Genomic DNA, 15,371 nt, shown 5'->3' on the forward strand with positions numbered 1-15,371 from the left:
GAACCAAATGACATCACCGCCATACCTTATGCAAATATCCTGTAGGATCCATTACACAGCAGGAGAGATAAGTGCGTCCAGAGCGGAGCAAGGCCCACTCACACTCACAGCTAACCTCTTGTACATTATATTTTCACTCTCTCACTAACACACAGTGGGTAGCGCATTAGGCATAAGTTTGCTCACACACGTACACACACACTTATCTCTCCCTTCTAATACAGAAATAAGACACTTGACACTGCAGTGATGGCAGTGACACTGTGCATGGTGGAGGTGATGGAGTATAATGGCCTTTTAAATTCGTATTCCCAAAGAGAGCGAAAAAGAGTAAGGTTAGCGTTAAGCTACCTCTGACTTCATCTGTACTTAGAGGTTGTATTTACATCCAGCACAAGCTAACCGAAGGATGGCAGTTTTATATTTGCTTTTGTAGGTCAGCTAAAAGCAAAAAGTGTCATAGCTGCATTACTAGCTAGCGCCATATTTTTAACAACGGGCTGTAAAACTGTTGAACCCATGCCACAATCTATTTCACATAAACATTTGGGTGTGTTCAAAAAACTACACATGGCACTTAGATAGCAACATTATTTTTACAAAAAGGTTCTTTTAGAATTAGTTTTATTTACCTTTAATACTCAATTTTCTTTATAACAAGAGTTTGATTTCCTTTTTAACATTTGGTTAGGCATGGGACAGCAACACTTCAACCTTTCTTTTTGCTTTAAGATTTTTAGAAATAAGCTCATCATTGGTCTTCCCTCTCCTTTGACGGCATATCATGCCATCATCTTGCAACCTTATGAGTTCATTTCCATTCATGGTTTTCCATGAATGGAAATGTTTCCAATGGGCTTTGGTCCACTTTCTTGGGAGTCAGTGCCTGTGGATTTCCCCTTGAAGAATTTAACTTTATTACTTGCAGATTAAATTAATGAAGTTCTTCCAGTGAGAAAATATGAAGCCCCAAACCTGCATCACTTAGCGCAAGAGATGAAGATGTTTCTGGAAGATGCGGGAGTTTTTTTAGTAAGTTGAGAGTACACAAAGATGAAAACATTTGTGCAGACTTCCAGTCTGCAAATAAATGAAAATCTGCCTAAAAAAATAATCAGTAAATGTGAAGTTAAATATTTTTTAGGAATCAATAAGATATTAGTTACTACTCAAAATATTATTAAGGACACCTCACCTAAAGGTTGAATTAAGTTATATAATAACTTCTAATTAAGTTATTTGGCTACTACAATGACCTGTGTAGTAGCCAAAATATAAATATAATCCCAATATCTTTCAATATAAGCAGTAAGATTGCCTGTAGGTATATCTTTTGTCTTCGGTCCTCATTAGATGACACACAATTTATGTCCAGTGCCAATGTTCAGTGACTATGCGGATAATAGTGCTCTCAATGTAGTCATTCAGAAAAGAGCATCATAGAGTAGTTTGCACATAGCTTGTTTCCTCTTTGTGCCAGATATGAGGCTTGTAAATTTAGAACCTGTAACAGATCTGCATTCAAGGTTTTCCTTCTTATTAACATTATGGAAAACAAGATTTTCAATCATGTTGAAAATATCCCAGTGTTATTTGGAATGTGGTGATTTCTAAAGTCACAAATATAACCTTAGTTTATATTTTTTTGGGTCTGCTACTTTTTAAATTTACTTGAGATCTACCTGATCAGCTCAGTCACAAATAAACACAAATAAATAAGAACATTAAAATATTTTTCAAAAACACAAAGCCCAATTGCACCAGTGTGAGAACAGTGCAGATAATAGAAATAGGTGATTTCCCAGTGACACTGTGTCCTACACAGTGTATCCAGGCAATATTATAACTTAAACCAAATATATATGTTTATATGATGTTTCCAATAATGAGAACACATTTGCGGCCTCAGTCACACAGACTTTGACCCTAGTTGGCAGCCCCCTGGCAACTTCAAGTCACTAGGGGGGGCGCAGAGCCATGGCAGGGGGGGCGCAGTATGAAAAGGAAAAAATCAAAACGCTTGGACACTGCTAGCACGGGGCGCCCACAGAAAGGCATAGCAGGAGATGAAGCATCGCTGAAAAGGTTTCCAAAGCAACTTCATTTTAAGCCAAAGACTAGAAAATATGGTGAAGCAAATCTTCCCTTTGGTTTCACCTGCACAAGTGCCAAGGTAGGTCTCCCTGCAGAATTGGTTTTCCCTTCGTTGGGAGCACGCTGGGCTGTTTAAATCACGGACAAACAGGATCCCACATTCTTGATTTTTAGTTCACAAACACTTGTTATAATAACTAACTACTCCTGACATTTTGGAGATGTTAGCTCTTTATACAGTAAAGTTACAGCAGGATACAAATAATATCAGGCTGATCCTGCCACGATTTGTTCCCCCTGTCTAAATCCTGGACAAACAGGATCCCACAGCTGTTTATGTTTTTAATCCCATTTTGCACAGAGAGGCATCTTTTGAAAAATGCATTGATAGCAATGTTGAATATTATTACACATGAAAAAAAAAACAACTACATGTAAAATAATCACACCGTAATGCCTCTGCCTTTGTAAATGGAGGGACAGTAACTGCGTGTAAAACCTGCAGATAGTCAGATTAACAGTATTTTGTCTCAATCTGCCATTCTGCAATTCATCTCATGTAAACAATAATGTGGCGCACAGCGCGACGTGAAAAAAGGCACATACCTTTGACGTTGTGTGACAAACTCTGTATTCCTCGTCCACACGTAAACGCAAAAAAGGAGTTTTTAAAAATCTCTGTTTTCGGTGATTCAAAACGCCGTTTACGTGTGGACGAAACAGCTGCGTTTTCAAAAATACCCGTGTAGGTGCAGACGTAGCGTAAATTAGTTAGTAGTTTATTTTCTTACTACCTGTAATTTATTGCAGATTAAATGTATTTTCTTAATTGTTTACTAAATGTTTGAGGTGTGAAATAAACCGCAATAGTGCAAAATATGGGTGTGTGTAGTTGGAGGATGTTTTTGTGCGTGCGTGCGTCCACGCACGGGGGGTAGGGGGGCGCGAACATTTTTCTTGTAAAACAAAGGGGGGCCCAGCAAAAAAAGTTTGGGAACCACTGCATTAATGTAATAAAGTGGTTAGCGTACTCAACGGAAATTACACAGACCAACATTAAGCTACTCACGCAGAGAAGAACGGCTGCTGCTGCCATCATCATCCGTCATCATTTCTGCTACACTGGCAGGGCTAGGGGCCAGGACTCTCCTCTTCGGGTTTTTGGGGGATTTTGCTAACTCCAGGTCCAATAACAGGCACCACACCCGCAGTAGATGTGCACGGCTAGATGTGAGGGCTCGCAGCAAGCTATCAAATGCGGCGCATTTCTCAGCTTTTAAAAAAACGCTATACGTCGCCAGGTGTTTCATCAGATTCGAGGTGTTACCTCCTTTGCACAGTATCACCTTAAAGCACTTGTTGCAGGCTGCTGAGTTTGCATATTTTGCTGTGAAGTACAGCCAGACTTTGACCGCTTCGCCTTGGGCGTTTTTAATCTGTAGCTCTGCTCTAAAAGAACGTACGTACCTGGGCCCGCCTACTATCCTCGGAAACGTAAAATGATTGGCTAGAATCTAAAGTGTATCACATCTCAGGGGGGGAAAAAGCACCGAAATGTGCGCTGCTTTTCGGTCTAGTTGCTACCATTTATGTCAGAACTGGTGCCATCATGGTACCGGATACCGGTACCCATCCCTAGTGGCTACCAGGCAGTTGCCAACCAGTCTGCATTCCTGTATGCAAACTGTCTCCTGTTGTGTGTAGTGATGGTAAATTCAATTCTTATTACTGAATCAAGTTTCAATGAGTCACTCACCAAAGTAAATCGGGTTTTTTGAGTCATTTAAGTCACTGAGTCAGTTGCCCAGAGAGTGCAAAAAATTTACATTTTCACTCAAACTTAATTTATTTCTCTTTTCATGTAAATCCTACTGCTAAGATGAGTGATTGAAAAAGAAAAACAACTGTTTTTATAGAGCAAAAAAGAGCAAAAAAAGATTTCTAAAGGGAACATTTATTTTATTTATTTGTATTTTATTTGTATTTTCCTCAAATGTGTCAAATATATATTTATATATATATCTAAATGTCCACTGAGCTGTGAGCCAGGGGGCGGTAATGCGCCTTAACATTGGTTGCCAACCAAGAAGAAGAAGAAGCTGTGAGCCAGGAGTGAGGGGGTGAGTGAGTGAGTGAGTGGTCATGTCCAAATTCATGGGCTGCATCCTCCTGAGGACCCGGCCCACGTAGACCGCAAAGGCCGGGTAGGCCGGAAGTAAACGGCTGTGAAATTGGACAGTCTAGCCTTCTGATTAGCGTCACCGCTGTCTCGGTGGAGTTTAATAAACTCGGCCGTCTGCTCCTTGCTATCTAAAATATAACAGGACACTGGCGTAAATTCTTGACCGTCTCACACTTCTGTTTAATCAGTTTTCTGTTTGACGTTTATTCAGCTGTGTAAAAACTAAGGAGGAAGCCACCCGGGGGATTAATAAAGTTTTATTTTATCTAATCTAATCTAATACCTTTAATCTCAGCCAAACCAATTTACTCACGAACAAATAAAACACTGAAAAAAGCCCAACAATAACATTTTTAGGTTGTCTAAGTGACTTATATATTACGTTTAACCTGAGTAGCGAAAGTCCGCGGTGATCTGAAAATGATGTGCCGGGAGTTGTGCCGTTCTCTGCGGCTTCAATGACCCTCAAACTCCTGACTAGCTATCGAGCTGGTGGGTAGCAGATGCTCCGAAAACGCCGAAGAACTTTTGCAAATATGCAATATCTTGATAAACCAAGCAGATATTTGATGTTTACACAGCTACTTTATAGCCTGAAAATATGTTAAACGTTTATTTTGTGACCCAGAAAGATTAATAAGAGTAATTTTAAAACTTAGTAGCGGCCACCATTGTTGGAAACTGGAGTTTGGCTGGGCTATGAATTCTGGGATATGGTGGGCCACCAAGGACACACCCGACTCATCCTTCAAATTCGGGGAAAAGGAGGACGCATTTGTCGGCTGCATTCGGAGGAGTCTACGAATTTGGACAGCCTTTGGCGCGTCGCTGTGACGTAATCGGTCTACAAATGCGGCCTCATGAGGATGCAGCCCATGAATTTGGACACGACCAGTGATTCGCTTACGCTACGATTCAGCACAGTAAGGGAGGGGGTGAGTGAGTGAGGGATTTGCTTACGCTACGATCAGTATTGCCAACTAGCGACTTTGTCGCTATATTTAGCGAGTTTTCAGACCCCCTTACCAACTAGCAACAAATCTGGCGGCTTTTTCTAGTGTTATTGGAGACTTATGACGACTTTTTGACGTGAAAGCGCGTATCACTCTTACTCTCAACAAGCAGCGGGTGCTGCCGTGGCCACCTCGCCCGTTCCAAAGCGCTCACGGGCGGAGGATAGTCCTCCCCCAGCTGCTATCAGGGCAGGAGATGTTCACACCTATGCGTCCAAACTGCAAATGAGCGAAGTCGCAGCTCCCGCACTGACTGTAACGCAGTCAGTTCTTCTTTTACTCTTATGCTGTTATGTGGATCACAAGGTTTAAAACCACTTATAAACACACACAAAGTAACTCCACCAGAGTGCCTATTTCGGGTTACTTTTGCTGGTGCAAGCCCGGATAAAGGAGCAGGGTTGGAATTGTGACATTTAAAAAAACAATAATTGCTAAAAGAAATTTAATTTGTATTTCTAAATAAACTCTAATTTACTCTAAGGTTACAATTACATTATCATGACCAATTATGCAAATTAGGCAATGACGTCATTTAGCGACTTTTAGGACAGCCAATAGCGATTTTCCTTACTGAGGAGTTGGCAACACTGGCTACAATTCAGCACAGTAAGGGAGGGGTGAGTAACTCAAATGTGTTGTTAGCATGTTAGCTGAGCGATGCTACTGTGAACCGAGGAGCTATTGTCTTGATGTGAGCTTTCTACTCAGGGGTTTTTCTTCCAGTTCAGAGCAGAAATGTTTTTGTTAAGAAACTGGCTGTTGTTTTTTTTCCACACAATTTTAATTTTAAGCTAGATATATTTCTACTAATGAAATTAGTTTGCTAACAGCGACAGGGATGAGTCAGTGAGTCATTTGGGCTGGTGAATCATGATTCACGAGTCAGTAAAGTGATTCTCGAGTATTGAACGATTCGTTCATGATTCACACATCACTAGACTTGTTCTAACCTATTGTCTCAAGTGCAAAAGACTGGAAAGAAATAGGAAAGGGAGAGATGTCATATTGTCTAATAATGGGTAATAACAGTGCATAATTTAAGACATTCGCTCCAGGAAGCTCAGTGTTACACTGGATCATGCATATGTAAAGCCACAGCAAACTAATTTCAGCTGGTTAATGACTCTGTGATGTAAGTGTAATTTTTTAAAATTATTTTTACTCATTTTCCTGTGGAACACATTGAAATGAATCATGAGAACCCATTTTAAATATGACACGTAAACTAGCCTAATAAGGACCTATACTATCGGTGCATCTCTACCAAAACATGAAGTCATGTGTTGTTTAAGAGCTCTGTGTTCCAATATACTCTGTTGTATAGTAGTTGAGCCCATAGTTCAACTTCATCCTAAGACCTTCTAATAGATTTATCTGTCCCTGTCTGATGTTTTTCTAAAGCAAAGAATATTATATTTGTATTAATGGCAAGACGTAACAGAGGAAGCTCAGTGCTGAAGCCAAAGAAAAGTAGATGTGATGTGCTCTTCAGATTGAGTTATAATAAATTAACAGAGATTAAAAAAGGATACATTACAAGGATACTGAAGTTAAAAAAGGATACACACAGCACCTTTATCTTTCAACAACATCAACCCTTCCACTGGCATGACTAGAGATATAAAAAGAGAGGGATGAGAGAGGGGTCAGTGCTGGCCACTCTGTTTTTTTCTCACGCCTCAATAATAGATGTTTTAAAGTTTAAGTGCTGCCAGAGGGCTGCGAGCCCTGCTGTTCATTAAGTCAGCCACTGCCATGGAGCAGCATTTACATCGACAGTGCTCTGAACGCCTGCTCTGTCTGAGCAATTACATCTACTCTAAAGTGCTGGATAACAGTCAGGGACAGGAGAGGAGTGGAGAGAAGAGGAGAGAAGGACGAAAAAAGGAGAGGAAGACAAGAGTAGAGATGCTAGGCTGAAAACGAAGAATGTCATAATGGAGAGAAAGAAAGAAATAAACAACTCTTACCCATACCAACACACACGTGCTTCGGGTAACATTAAAGCACCATGAGACACCAGCAGCTCACACGACAAAACAACAGCCTTCACATTCGTCACCGCACACTCCCTCCGAAAAACACAATCAGTTGCTTATGTAGCCACGAGACGGGAGGCAGGGAGGATGGCCCTCGGCGACATATGTGTTCCATCATGCTTGTCACAACAACACGTTTCATCTGCTAAATACACTCCACCAGACAACAAATCCGCCAGAACGCTAAGAGCAACACAAATTTGTTTACAGACGAAGTGACGTCTCACAAATACATCCAGAGGTAGACGGCAGACAACAGAGACAGATAATGCTGGTGCTGCTAGCACTTCTTTCACTTGTAATCCCTTTGGCATCTATTGATGAACAAAGAAACTGGATTCAAAGATCTTTGAATTTGCTGCCTTTTAACTAATTTCACATAGAATGCTTCATGTTTTATGCGTCCTTTTTAAGTTGCCACTCCTAAATTTCCATAATCAGGCTTCTTAAAATGGAGCAAAGTAATGACAAAGAGGCAACTGGGGGAAAGTCAGAAAGGCACTACACATTACACACACACAATTCAATTCAGTTCCATTTTATTTATACAACACCAAATCACAACCACAATAATACAACAGAGAAAAACCCAACAATCATATGACCCCCTATGTGCAAGCACTTTGGCGACAGTGGGAAGGAAAAACTCCCTTTAAACAGGAAGAAACCTGCAGCAGAACCAGGCTCGTGGAGGGGCGGGGCCATCTGGTGTGACTGGCTGAAGTTAGGGGAGGAAATATTAGAAAACTGTATGTTTTGTATATAACTACTAAATATTCTATGTTCACATTAGTTGGGGAAGCACTAAGGGGTAGGGTTGCATGACATTTTAGCTAAATAAGCGTAGTTTTAGAAACTAGAAGATGTTTAACAAGTAAAAATTAACCTAGCCTTAACTGTAAACATATTTTCTATAACTATGTTGGTTTTTGTGTATTCTCTGTGGGATGAAGGGAGATCATATGAAGTCAGGAACAAAATCATTATGAAAAAAGTTCAATTAACCAAAAATACCTGTTTGATTTTTTTTCTATTGGAGTGTGGAGTTCCTGTCAGAACAGAGCAGGAATCAAACATTTAAGACAATGCTCACATGCATTCACATGCTGCATGAATGGAGGAGGTAATTTCTGAGCAGTTGTTGCAGTTGTTGCAAAGTGGCTTGCATAAGCACACCAAATATGGAATAAAGGAGCTTAAATAGCATAGTCTCTATGAGATAGTTGAATTGGATATGAAGAAATGCATCAGTTCACTGCATTAAGATTAGTTCTTCTGATTTCTGATCATGCTTACCTGCAACCAACACAATTTTGGGTGACATTTAATGTGACTCGTTCAGATGTTAGTGTGTACATTGATTTTAAACAGCTAATCACTTTTTATGTAGCCAGCCACATATATAGTAGACCAAACATGGAGGAGAAGAGAACTCATAGGTGTTTGAGTGCCGTGGAGACTCATTTTAATTTGTGTCTGCACCTTCAGACTCAAGATATGAAGGTTCATAACTGTTTTATCAGTTTTATTAGCAGGGTCCCATTCAACAAAGGAGCGAAAATCCAAAGGAAAGGGGCAACATAACTGTTACATACACTTCAAAGAAAGGTTCACTAACAGCAGCTAACAACTGCAAAAACAGCACTACACTCACTACAGATGAATGGCAGCCAGAGTTGTTTGTCCTGCAGCACCCACCATAGATAGGATTAACTTAAACTGGGAGGAGTAAGAAAATAGATCTGGTCTCCTTACTGAGAGTTTAAGAATCTTGTGTTTCATTAGAGCCACCATTATCTTTAAATGTAACAGAAAAACACTATAAAGCTCCCAGCTGAGTTTCCTTTGCCATTTTCCTTAAACATTATGTGTCACGACGTTCTTAAGAAGTGAGATTTGGTTGTGACAGACTTACTGTAGAAGCTTGTCTACACATGGGTGTATATAAGAGGGGATTGGCCAGGGGAGTGGATGCCCGAGGGCATGTGTTAGAAAGGTAAAAAATGACAGGGCTTGAAAAGTTAAGTGGAAATACATTAGGCACAGGGTAGAGGAAGAGGTCTGGGGAACAATGACAATCTCAACAAATAAATCCAAATCTTTCTTCATGGATAGATACAGATAGACCTGCGGGAGAAAATATCTTTTTTGGTAAATTGGGTGAAGTGACCCTTTAAGTGATTAAATGATGCTCACTGACATGAAAAATGAGGAGGAAAAATGAACATTTCAGCATCAAGAAAAAGTGCTGACAGGTTAATTGGTCAGTGAATGTTGAGCAGCTTCACATTAGACAGACAACAATTGCACTCTGTCCAGAACGAGTCCTGTTTCATATTAGTATAATTGATGGAATGCAACTGATGGGTGGTCTGTTTTTTTTCTTTTTCTCTTTTTTTATGACAGAAAAATGTTGCTTTAGGCTCAGTGCTCCAAACATTATTGCGCTGTACAAATTTGCCACACCACAAAACTCATTTGTCCATGTTGTCTCAACTTGGCTGTATGCCTGAGCGCATTTGAAAACCCCATTTGGAGATGTTTTTCGGGAATAAAATAGTACAATGCTTAAGAAAAAAAAATCCTATTTAGTGGGAGTTTGTCTTTGTGAGCGTGGCGTCATGCTAAAAACCCTATTTTCGCCGGGAACGGCCACCCTATCACAAACTCTGCAGGGGAGCCACATTAGAGGTAATGTCATCCACAGTTTAGCCCTCCACTCCTCATTCCTCCATCTCTCCCCTAATGAACTCCCACTGAATTACCACTTCACCAGCGCCCTGCCTTTTTATGATTCTATTTGTTTATCTATCTCTGATTTCCTCCCTCGTCTTCCTCTGCCGCCCGGGCACACACCGGCTCTTTAATTTTATTGGCCACCGTTAGCGAGCTGCGAGTCGAGGCGTTTGGCTCGTCAGATAACCCCCCACCACCGCCGCCACCATCGCCACACACACGCACACACATCGAAACCACCTCCACTCCGTTTGCTGAGATTAGCATTAGCAGATTAGGGTGTTCATCAGTCAGACGAGGTGGTGGTAGTGGTGGTGGCGGTGGGGGGGGGACCCCCGTCGTGACAGGCCGCGGCAAAATCGCACAAACCTCTCTGGAAGGCATTGTGGCGTAATTGAATGCGCAATAATTTCCCTCCATTAATACATCTCTCATATCGCGGCTTACGCACAAAATGTCCACATTATCTGTTGCACTTTGTTAATGTCTTCACTCCTTAACAGTACATTTAATAGCACGAGTGAAGCGGAGTGAGCGAGCAAGTGCAGAAAGAACATCTGAAAGGCGTTTCATTTTTCATTAATCTATTCTAAGTAGGTGTCAAAGAAAATGGAAAGAATGATCACAACTCCAGCTGTTCATGCGATGGCTGCCAAACTTTTGTGGATTCGCTAACACTGACTGATAGCTGCCCGACAGGGGACGGCTATTAATGTGGCTTCCTGTTTAGTCTGAATTATTGTCCCTTTTTATGTTTTTAGGGCTGAATCGGGAGAATTTAAAATCTCTTCTGTTCCCACAAACTTTTTTTTCTTTTTTTGTTTTTTTAATAACCACTTGTCTTATTGGTGCATGAAGCCATGAACAGAAACAGATGCAGCAAATATAAAACAGCAGTACAGACACCAGAGACAACCCAAACGCTTACTCATACTACACGAGTATGTAGTATATTCATCCTGGCTTTCACCTTAAAATCACTCAGTAATGTTGCAGCGCATGAAAGCAACTATCCAGATTTTTAGATTATGTTCCTTTAGCAGAGTAGCAATGTCTATTTAGATCTGCAGGCTCTATTTACATTGACTATATTCTTTTTTAGGAAATGCACTCAAAGATTGTCCAGGCATATATGACCAGCTTTGACGGCCGCTCTGGTGCATCTTAGGGATTTATGAGACACGTGTGTAGTTCATTTAATTTTGAATGTGTTCTCATTAATAACATCAAAGGTATTTTTAATGCATTTTTATTATGAAATTGAAAATATATTTTGCAAGAGTGTCCACAAAATTGCGTACAGCAAAATATACAAAGTCAGATGGGAGCAGATCAAGGATGGCCTTGTAAATAAGAATATGCCAGTTGCTGAATCTATGGAAGGATGCTATATTATCTATTGTGTCACTGCTGATGAGAGAGAATAAATATGACATTCTGAAGGACATTTTACATTATTCTACAATATGGACTAATGATTAGGGAATGCGACTGTCATTTTGTGATAATGGTTTTTCAACTCATCACTGATCCCATTCTCATTTAGAGCACTTCAAATACTGTTGGCAGAAATAGTCACAGGGCTTACTTTAGCATCAATGCTGTGACACAATCGTTACTCACTACTCCAGTCATTCACAGGTTGATACCTGGACGAAGGGCACCTCAGGGTTAGGGTTAAACCTAGCTCTTTTTATTAAGCATAATTACACTAAAGCCCTACAGTCCTATGAGCATTTACACCCTTGAGCTCTTCCTAAAGCTTGTTTGGGTGCTTATAAAACTAAACTGTAAGTGAAATACATCAAAGACCATAAACATCAGTTTCCATTGATTAAAGATGTTAAAGATGGTAAGTAAACATTAATTATCACTTAACTGTAAATAGCAAATAATTCAGTAATTCAATAATTAAGTTCAGTTTACTGGTAATTAGGCATAAATTAACACATAAATATATATACATTTATATAGATATATATATATATATGCTCACCATTATCCAGGTAAAAACACGCTATCACCTATGATCCAATCCATTCTCTCGTATGCACCCTGGTGAAATATGGTCCAGGTGTGGGTCCAGTCCACCACCGAGCTTTACATTCCAGCTTGCGTCCTAAAATCAAACCAAAATAAAAGCATTTTTTAAAATATATCTAAAGGCAAATTGTAATGATCTGTGCTGTTATTCCAGAATGCAGTTTGTAATGTAAAAATAGTTTGTGCAGGTGAAAGCCACTAGATTTGTACATGACACTGACTTTTCTCTTATAACAATATAACGTTTTTCCTCAAACATCTTGACATTTTCAAATTCTTTTCATAGACGTCTACACCACCATTTAATCAAAAAGCAGAAGAAGAATCCTTTTCCACAAAAAGTTAAGATGCCTGAAGCGACTCAAAGGCTCCCATAAAACTCAGGTCTTTGTTTTCTGTTTGTAATTTACCGTACAGCTTTGTTGCCATTATGCGTGCCATAACTGGATAATAACTTCACCTAAGCATCCATGGATCTCACTGTGCTCTTCTCTAATATCTGCACCATTGTTTTGTTTCTTCTTTTATTGTTTTTGTTTCCATCTGCTCCATGGCCAACTTAGTTATTGTGCCAAGTTATCTACAGTCTCCATGCTTCAACGTGTTCATAAACACACAAACGTCAGAGTAAACTGAAATCACACAGTTGCCACTCGTGCTTGATCCCGTAAATGTTGCCATGGTTTTGCAGCCTAGCGACCTGTGTGTGTGAATGATTTACACATACACACTCACCTTTAATTCTTTCCTTTCAGCAGCCTGCAAACACTCAGGGATAAGTGCTTGACGTGCTGGTCGAACAATAGACATATTACCTCTGGCGGTGATTGCTGGTGGGAGTATTGGTGTGTTTGTGTATATATGCTGTTAGCTTGTGTGTGGACAGACAAATAAAAAAAAAAAAAAAACAGGTGGGAGGTACTACACGTTGAAAAGGAGATAACAGGACAACTTATAATTAAAATGACTGATTTTCTTCATGTAATTGTTTATCAGATAAATATTTTTAATGATTTTTTTTCTATTTGCTGTAACCAGGACTTTAAAAACATGGTTTAAAAAAAGAAAACATTTGAAGATACGTTTGCCTCACAAAATGCAATGATTTCATTAACTGAAAATCAAATGTAAATGTTTCACTATTACAGTTTGTCCACACTGGTTGAGTTTAAGCTGCATTGATGAGCAATTATAACAAATGGTGTCGGTACTGAAAAGACAAAACCTGGAATCTGACCACATTTCTTTTCAGAGAGTTTCTTGGGTGTTTTGTTTTTCAATCTAATACACAGCAACAACATGCAAACAGCAAAGAAAATATCTACAAAAACACAAAATGTTCTTATAAACACAAAGAGCAGAAAGTAAAGAACCAGGATAGAGGACAAAAAGACAGCTACCTCCATCCATGACGATTAAGTAAAAGAATACAACTGAAACATAACACAAGCCATTATACAACTGTTCTATTTGGTTTCTGCTGTCACCTGAGGAGTGAACTATGAAGCAGCTTCAACACCCTGTAGCTGTTTGTGTTGGTTGACAGAAAACATAAAGGGTGTCACACTGGAGGTCCTAAACTTTGTTTGTCTCTACTTCAGTTTGTATTCCCACTTAATCTATTTTTTGACTCCTCTTCTGCATAAAATGAACTAATGACATGATAAGAGAAACTACTGATAGAGATCTATAAAGAATATAAAGGGAAAGAAAAAGACAAGAGAGCAATTATTTGCAATGTTTCTCATGTGAAACTTTAAACCTGATTTAATAAAACATCGCATGTGGGTCTGACACTGTCACATAGATTGATGTACTGTGTTAAATCTACTCTGTGGCTATGGTGTAGCCCTATGAACAACATGTCTGCAAGCACTTGCCAATTATGTATGGAGTGGTAGTGAAACCTAAAAAATACTATGATGCAAACTGGAAATAGAGCCTGGTAGAAATAACCTTCAAAGTAAAAACCTTTACCACTGCAGCAACACGTTTCCAAAAATGCAACTTTTACTTTGAAGGGAAACATTTACATCATTTACATCACACTTTTCAGTTTCACTAATCAGTGAGTTTGCAGAGCAGGTTTCTTCTGTTCAAACTACAGGTGGCCATGGCAACCTACTAGCCACCAAAGCAGTTACAAGAACCTTTTCAGTGCAGCACTGTGTATCTCTTTGCAGTCGGTTTCAGCTTGCAACTGTCAACAACCTCCAGCAACCACTTGCCAACCTGTCAGGCAATGCAAGCATGTGTCCAACGGGTCTGCAGGCTAATGTGTTTAGTATGAGTTATCGTGATGATCTCGCCACCTTTGTGATGCTGACTTTGGACTTAGCATACCTTGCTGATCCACCAGCTCATTCAATTGTGGCCAAATAACAAAGTAGAAGAAAAGAATTGAACAATGCTAATAACAGAATGCACATTAAAAACAATATACAAACGGTACATATAATATATAAAAGATAAATTAAGTGAATCTGCATAAAACTATACACCAAACAGGGATGGGCAGTAGAAACAAAGGGAGGATGTGAATAACTTGCATTTATCAATCAGCAGCAGTAAACTATAACTGTAATTAACCTAAAGAGGCCTCCTTTATATTGCATAGTAAAAAAATAAATAAGTAAAATCAAAATCAATAAAAACAACAACACTCCTCAGCTTATGTAAAATTCTACAGGCACACTCATAGCCTGCATTTTTCTCAATTACTAAGTTCTTAAGTTCAATCTATTAATATGAGAGTTATCAAGAGAGCAAGTCTTTATACAAAGTCATCAGAAGTTGGGACTGATCTAATTGGTGTATCTTTGTCATAGAAAACTGAGAGTCTGTGCGTGACAACACAGGTGAGCCACCTCACACTTAAGGCCACTGGTCTGCAACATGAATGGAAGGATATGGAAACGAATCCCACCATGAGTCCATTCAGATACCTGTTAACACATCTGTAAGCTTGAATTGATAAAATCCAAAAGAAAAGGTGATAAAATGGTATTCTACTCAGATAAATACATGTGAAGTTTAGTGATGGAGGTGTGTAAATAATTCTCTCTTAGTGTGTTTCATGATTTCCTCAGTGAATTATCAGCATACATTTGTGCGCCTGTTTCTCTGTGTATTTGGGACCTTGTCGTTTGTGTGTGCAGCACATGTGTGTGCGGCCTTGCTCAGGGAAGCGCACCGCCCCGCGGATGACACTCAGAATGCATTATAACCATTAATGAAAAAGTTAATGGGGCATTTTCTTAC

The 15,371-nt window shown here is 39.5% G+C and overlaps 1 protein-coding gene across 4 annotated transcripts in view; it reads right to left on the reverse strand.

The window, feature by feature from the left end:
* LOC102779806 (uncharacterized) overlaps positions 1-15,371 on the reverse strand; it is a 407,388-nt gene that overhangs the window by 276,267 nt on the left and 115,750 nt on the right. For 3 of the 4 annotated variants that reach the window (XR_004844183.2, XR_437580.2, XR_015719894.1), the window contains one exon: positions 12,064-12,186. The exons of the other annotated variant lie outside the window; for it this stretch is intronic. The gene's annotated coding sequence lies outside the window, so the exon portion shown is untranslated. The remainder of the gene's footprint in view (positions 1-12,063; positions 12,187-15,371) is intronic. 4 annotated transcript variants of the gene reach the window in all.

The sequence above is a fragment of the Neolamprologus brichardi genome, chromosome 13, assembly GCF_056152115.1.
Source record: "Neolamprologus brichardi isolate AB-2024 chromosome 13, ASM5615211v1, whole genome shotgun sequence".
NCBI classification, from domain to species: domain Eukaryota; kingdom Metazoa; phylum Chordata; class Actinopteri; order Cichliformes; family Cichlidae; genus Neolamprologus; species Neolamprologus brichardi.